General features: G+C 34.1%; 1 protein-coding gene across 1 annotated transcript in view; it reads left to right on the forward strand.

The window, feature by feature from the left end:
• The window catches only part of SKAP1 (src kinase associated phosphoprotein 1), a 359,819-nt gene that overhangs the window by 98,732 nt on the left and 255,087 nt on the right, over positions 1-6,000 (forward strand). The window lies entirely within an intron of this gene.

Below are 6,000 nucleotides of genomic sequence, written 5' to 3' on the forward strand. Positions count from 1 at the left end.
TCGGTCACGGGTGAAATGAGTGAGAGTGATAACTACAGTAACTTAAATATTGAATAGGAAACCAGTAAGCTTTGATTGATTTTCTTTTTCCTCTCCTACTTGAAATGATAATTGTTATGTTTAAAAAATAGGGGAATCAATTCACATTTAGTAAATTATGGGCTTCTCCCTTAAGATGTGAGTAAGAATTTTATCTTAAATATTTATTAATTTTTAGTATTGATTTTTCTATGAGCACCTGATGACAAAATTTAACAAATGTACAGATGAAACCTCTTAATAACAAAGCATTTATGGATATTCTTGGGAATAGTCTAATTTTTACCCTTTAAAAAATAATTTGACATAACATTTTTGAGATTTCTCTGTAATTAGGCTAGGGGATCTTATTCTTCCTGATTTGTCGATGTGTGCCAGTCTTCTCAGACACATGGTAGACCTGATTTTTTCCATCTTTCCATGAGGCACAGCAAATTGTGTATTCCATCAAAATCCTAGAGTACTCTTATCTGAGTAGAAAAACAGAAAATGGCCTTTAGCTCCACCAGTGCTATTTACTACCAAGTATATTTTAGTTGGTTTGGTCGCTAATAAACTGTAATTGCTCTTTGATATACATTCATTGTCTCTCAATTTTTAATTGCCTACATGTATTTTCACAGAGTTCTATGAAGTGTAGCTTTCTTCATTCAATATGTCTTTACTTGCTACTGGAAAAAGACTCATTCTAAAGTACTTGTTTATTAACCCAACTGTCAGCTTAAGATTTTGTACTTTTCTAGCATTAAAATTAGACATGTTATAATTACTAATTTCTTGAGTAATTATAGTTAGGAACAACTTAATATAGAAATTATTTGTCCAAGTTTGACTTCTGTAGCTGTAGGGAAGTGTTAATGGTCTATTGCAGTGTTATGATAGTTATCGAAGTATGAGATAGAAGAATTTTTCCTAGGAAACTACATCTGAGTTCTGGTGCAGTATCTTACTGAAATCATCGTTATTTTCTCTTTCATAATTTGAGGCTGAAAGTAAGGCAGATTCCGTCTCTCCCGTTTTCTTGATGAGTGTTTGTGAATTCCTTCACCTGTAAAGCAAGAACCTTTCTGGATTTTCCTGAGGAATCCCACAGTTCAAGGAGCTCTTGAAATATGGAAAGTTTGCACATTTGCATCCTCAGAAATAATACACTTATTTAAATTTGGTATTATTAATGTTTTAAATGTTGTTTCCCTACTTTGGAATTCATTAAGATTCCCTTTTCATTAATTACATCAAAAAGGAGTCAAATGGGAAACTTTTTGCTGCTTTGTAGTTGTTCCATGGGTACATTTTCAAATTGTAATATGATTTCTTTACTATAAGTAAGCTAACCTTTAAAAATATATTTCATTCAGTGCTAAGAGATAACACACATAGATTATTTTGCCTAGGGGAAAAAACATTTTCCAGCTACACAAGAAATCCCAGCTTTGTCTAACTGAGGGAAATGGTATTTGTGAGAATAATTTCTTTGCATATCAGATGCAAGAAATTTAGAACAAATGTTGGAAAAGTTGGCATAAATTCCAGTTCAGTTAGGAAGGCTAGTGCACTAAGTAGATCTAGTACAAATAAGTGAAAACTAGCTTGTGTGGAGGCACCTTAATTATAAGCTTTAGGGTGTTTACGTTTTGCATCTAATGCAGCCTTCCTTTAGCCAGAATTATTGTTTCTTACATTCCTTGTTTATTTTGAATAAGTTAGTTAAGAGGAAATACCTGGAAGTGCATAAGTGGTGATTTGGTGAATTCTCACAAGTGAATGAGTAAGTAATGGTGGCACATTTTAGAGTTCATTTACGATTGGTACAGTGTAATACATTATATGTGTCCTCTATAGTTATGACTATTACAGGTATGACTAACTGACCAGAGCATTGCAGAGGTCACAGCCTAGCACTGCAGAAGCCACAACCTAGGTAAAAAGTTTCACAACTTTAAGTTTTCTTTTCTTATATAGAATAGGCAAAAATTGAGCTCTGATTTGGTTATAATGTTCTTTAAACTCTTACCCAGGTTATCACTCACAATAATTCCAACATATTCTGTTTTTCAGTCCTACTGATATAAGAGCATGCTGGGTATGATTTTCAATATATTGCAAAAGTATAAAATTAAGAAAAGATTCCTATGAAATTTTTGCACACTCTGCTAAATGAATTACTGAAATTCCAATAAAGAATTTAAAGAAAAAAACCTAAAAAGCAGTATGGATTTTATTTTTTTCCTCAATCTTTTCACCTCTCATAAATGTCTCAATGAGAGCTATATCTGCAGAGTTAGAAAAGAATATATCCTATAATATTTACCTGATCAGGAAGATTTTTTAAAACGTGGCATCTTGATGTGAGATATTGACTGAGGTTGGCTGGCAGGTTTACTAGCCTGGCAGATGCAGCAGGCTTGCAGTAAATCCATGTGGTAAAAATCCCTGAGAAGTTTTTGATTAAGAAACTTTTATTATCCTTTTAAAATGAAATATACTGGTCATTTTTAAAATGATAAAAACATATTTTATGTTGTCTGAATCTCAGTTTTTGAAATATATTTTAATGAGTTCATTGTATGAAAGTTCCTGGATTTCTAAGATGCTGCTTAAATTATCAGTTCGTAGGCTAGCGTGTCCAGAAAAAATATAAAAGGAAATATAAAAATAAGCCTATTCAGCAAAAATAATAATAAAATGTATCTTAAACCAGAAAACTTACATTGAAAGAAGAGTTAATACTGTTATTTTTTTAATAAATGTAATCAGTGATTTAAAGCTATAATAATATAATAAACTAGGCTTAATGGCAAAATTAAAGAAAATATATTTTCAAATAACAAATTAAGAATAAACATATGCTTTTTAAAAGACAAACTAAAATTGTGAGATGGTTTTTAAAAAATGCATTCCAGGTAACTTTTCTACTTAGTAAGAACAATGTTAATGTAAAACATAATGTGAAGAGACTGTTACATAATAAGCAATTTTATTGGGGAAATGAGTTTAGAAATAATATTTTATATGCAAGTTCACAATTAAAGTAAGTGTTAATAGTTCATTGAGAATGAAATTTCACAAATGGTACCCACTTTCTCAAAAAGCCACATACTCAGTGAATATATTATCTCTTTCTTTGGATGTTTTGTTAACTACTCTTATTAGTAAAAAGTTAATGTATCACCCTTCTTGAATTTTGCTTAAAAGTTGGTGTTTATCCCAACTAGACTTTGGTTTTGCCTTATATAAATGAGTGTTTTTAAACTTCTTGATTTAATGATGTAAGAGCAGAGGTTAAAAGAGATCTGTCTCAAATTGATTTCTGGTTAGTGTTGAAGAATAGTGATGTGCCTGTATACCCTCCCAAATTAAATTTAATTAAAAAAAAAAATATCCACAACACTCCAGTAAACAAAACCTGCTTCTTAACTCACTGAGACCCTGTGTTTTACTCCACAATTTCAGGAGAAGCAGCTAAAACAATCGGCATCATTCTTCACCTAGATAATGCTTTCTCTGCAGCTAATAGCTCCTTGTTCATCAAGGAAACAAATGTGCATGGAGGTGACATGCTCTTCACCCACTGCTCTTTGTTCGAGGGTCCCTCAGACTGATTGTATCAGCCTCAGCACTGACAAATATCCCCCCAAACTTTAACACTATGTTAAATTGAGTTATGAGGTTTTAAGGTTACACTTCTCTGGCTGAAGGTTGATTGTCTCTGAGAGATAAAGGAATCGTGTTCAGTGATAACAGGATCTTTAACATGGGACAGTCCTGGTTATTGAACTCAGAGCTCTTTGGTTACTTGGTACTGTTATTTTTTGTCCGGGGAGTAACTGGCTAGTAAATTGGTGATTCACCACTCTCCACCCCTTTCTCCAAAGATATGTAGAAAGATCTACAAACATTCTTACAGATGAAGGGACGAAACAACTCAAATAGAACATCTCCTTGAAATATGCTATCCCTTAGGGTATACCAACTACTAGAAGCAAGAAGGGCTCAGTTCTTATATGCCCTTCTCCTGGCAGCATGACTGTTTAGGAGGGTCCGAGAATACAAAATATAAAATGCTACCTTTCTTTTTCCCCCTGCCCTCCAATGTCTTGTTCATACTGTTTAATCTCTGTTACTGTTTGTTTGTTTTGTTTTGTTTTTTATAAGTGATCTTTGGATTATGCTCTAAAATTAGAAATTTTAGACTTGCTATTCAAGCAAAATTTTAAGCTGTAGGTTTTGTTGGTAGGAGTGATGGTGACAGTTCTTTATGCCAGTTTTTGCAGTTCCAATCCAGCATGCCAATCCATAAAATGCCTTTGTGTAAAACTACAGAGTAATGGTAAAATAAAGCCTGTCTGATGAATTGTAAATACTGGATTATTTCTCTAGAGCATATGAATTTAAGAGAACTATTATGAGTGGAGGAGCTCTGGTAGCATAGTGCGTAAGGTGCTTAACTGCTAACCAGAAGGCTGGCGGTTCAAACCCGCCAGCCACTCCTCGGAAGGAAGATGGGGCAATCTACTTCCGTAGTGACACTGCCTCCGAAACCCAAGGAGGGGTCGCTATGAGTCGGATCCGACTCAGTGGCACATAACAACAACAACAACAACAACATTATGAGTGGAATTGACAATAGCACAGAGAAAAACGTTAGTTTAGCTGCATCCTAGAAATACCAGGGAAAGCCCTATTTCGGCAGAAGTGTTTGAACAAACATATAATACCATCCTACAAAAGATTTACTAGCTTAACATTCATTACCAACAGTGACAACCAGCACCTAACTGAGTACATAGCATTTTACAAGGTGAATTAATAGTACCTATTTTGTATAATAAATTTATTGAATGCCTACCATGCCCCAGACATGATTATCTCTAATCATTATTACTACTATGCAGTGTAGGTATAATTATTCCCATATTACAGATGAAGAAACTGAGCATCAAAGAGATTAACTAATTTGCCCAAATCCTCAGCTAATAAAGTGGCAAAACCATAATTTGAATAAGTCTATAACTGCAAAGTCCATAATCTTTCCAATACATCACCCACACTGTCTCACAGGAAAAAAAAAAAAAAAAGCAGCGTTTGTTTTTTACTCCTCCAGATCCTTGTTTAATAGCATATGTCTCTATGCTCTGGGGTTACTTGAGAAAGCAATAGTTCATTAGTAATAGCTGCCATTAATTGAGCACCTACTCTCTGCCAGGTATTGTGCTAGGCACTTACTCAATTTCTTATAGTCATCTTTTAAGTTCAGTATTCAAATTAATTTAAAACTGTATACATTTAAATAGTCACGTATTGTTAGTGGCTACCATATTGAAGAGTGCAGTTCAAGAAAAACGACTACTTCTTAACTAACTGGAAATAGTATTTCAGAAACTGCTTGAGTGACAGATAGGATGGAAGTTGGGTGGGGAAGGGAGAGAGGTAAGGAAGGCTCAGGGATAGGCTGTGGCTGAGGAGGTCAGAAGGGCGAGGCAGGTAAGTAGCCAGAAGAGCCCTCTAATAAACTTACGTGAGAAGCCCAGAGAAAACAGGGTGGGGGAGGATGGAGAAGGGAAGTGACCTGGTGAAGTGCTTTGGAGAAGGGCATTAGAATCCACAGTTAATGGATTTGCACAGATTGAAAAGTAAATAAAAATCAGCATTTTTTTTTGTTCAGTATTCATCCACTATAAATCATTATTTGACTTTTTGATGAGTGGTGTTGGGGTAAGTTGTTTAAATGTTACTGTGATGTTTGTAGAAGCTTACAAGGCTCTCATCCCCTGAACTCTCAGAGCTCCTGATTCTTAGGGCTGTATGTTTCAGGGGAGGTATCATTTATTCTTACATAAGTGTTCATTAAGTAATATAGATCATTTCCTTGTTTCACATCAGTGCCCTATCTAACTTTTCTCAAGAAATAGGTTCTCAAACACATTTAAATTAAAAAAAAAAAAAAAAAATTAAGGTGCT

Source organism: Orycteropus afer, unplaced genomic scaffold (assembly GCF_000298275.1).
Source record: "Orycteropus afer afer isolate SDZICR_OR568_19922 unplaced genomic scaffold, OryAfe1.0 scaffold00085, whole genome shotgun sequence".
Taxonomy (NCBI): Eukaryota; Metazoa; Chordata; class Mammalia; order Tubulidentata; family Orycteropodidae; genus Orycteropus; species Orycteropus afer.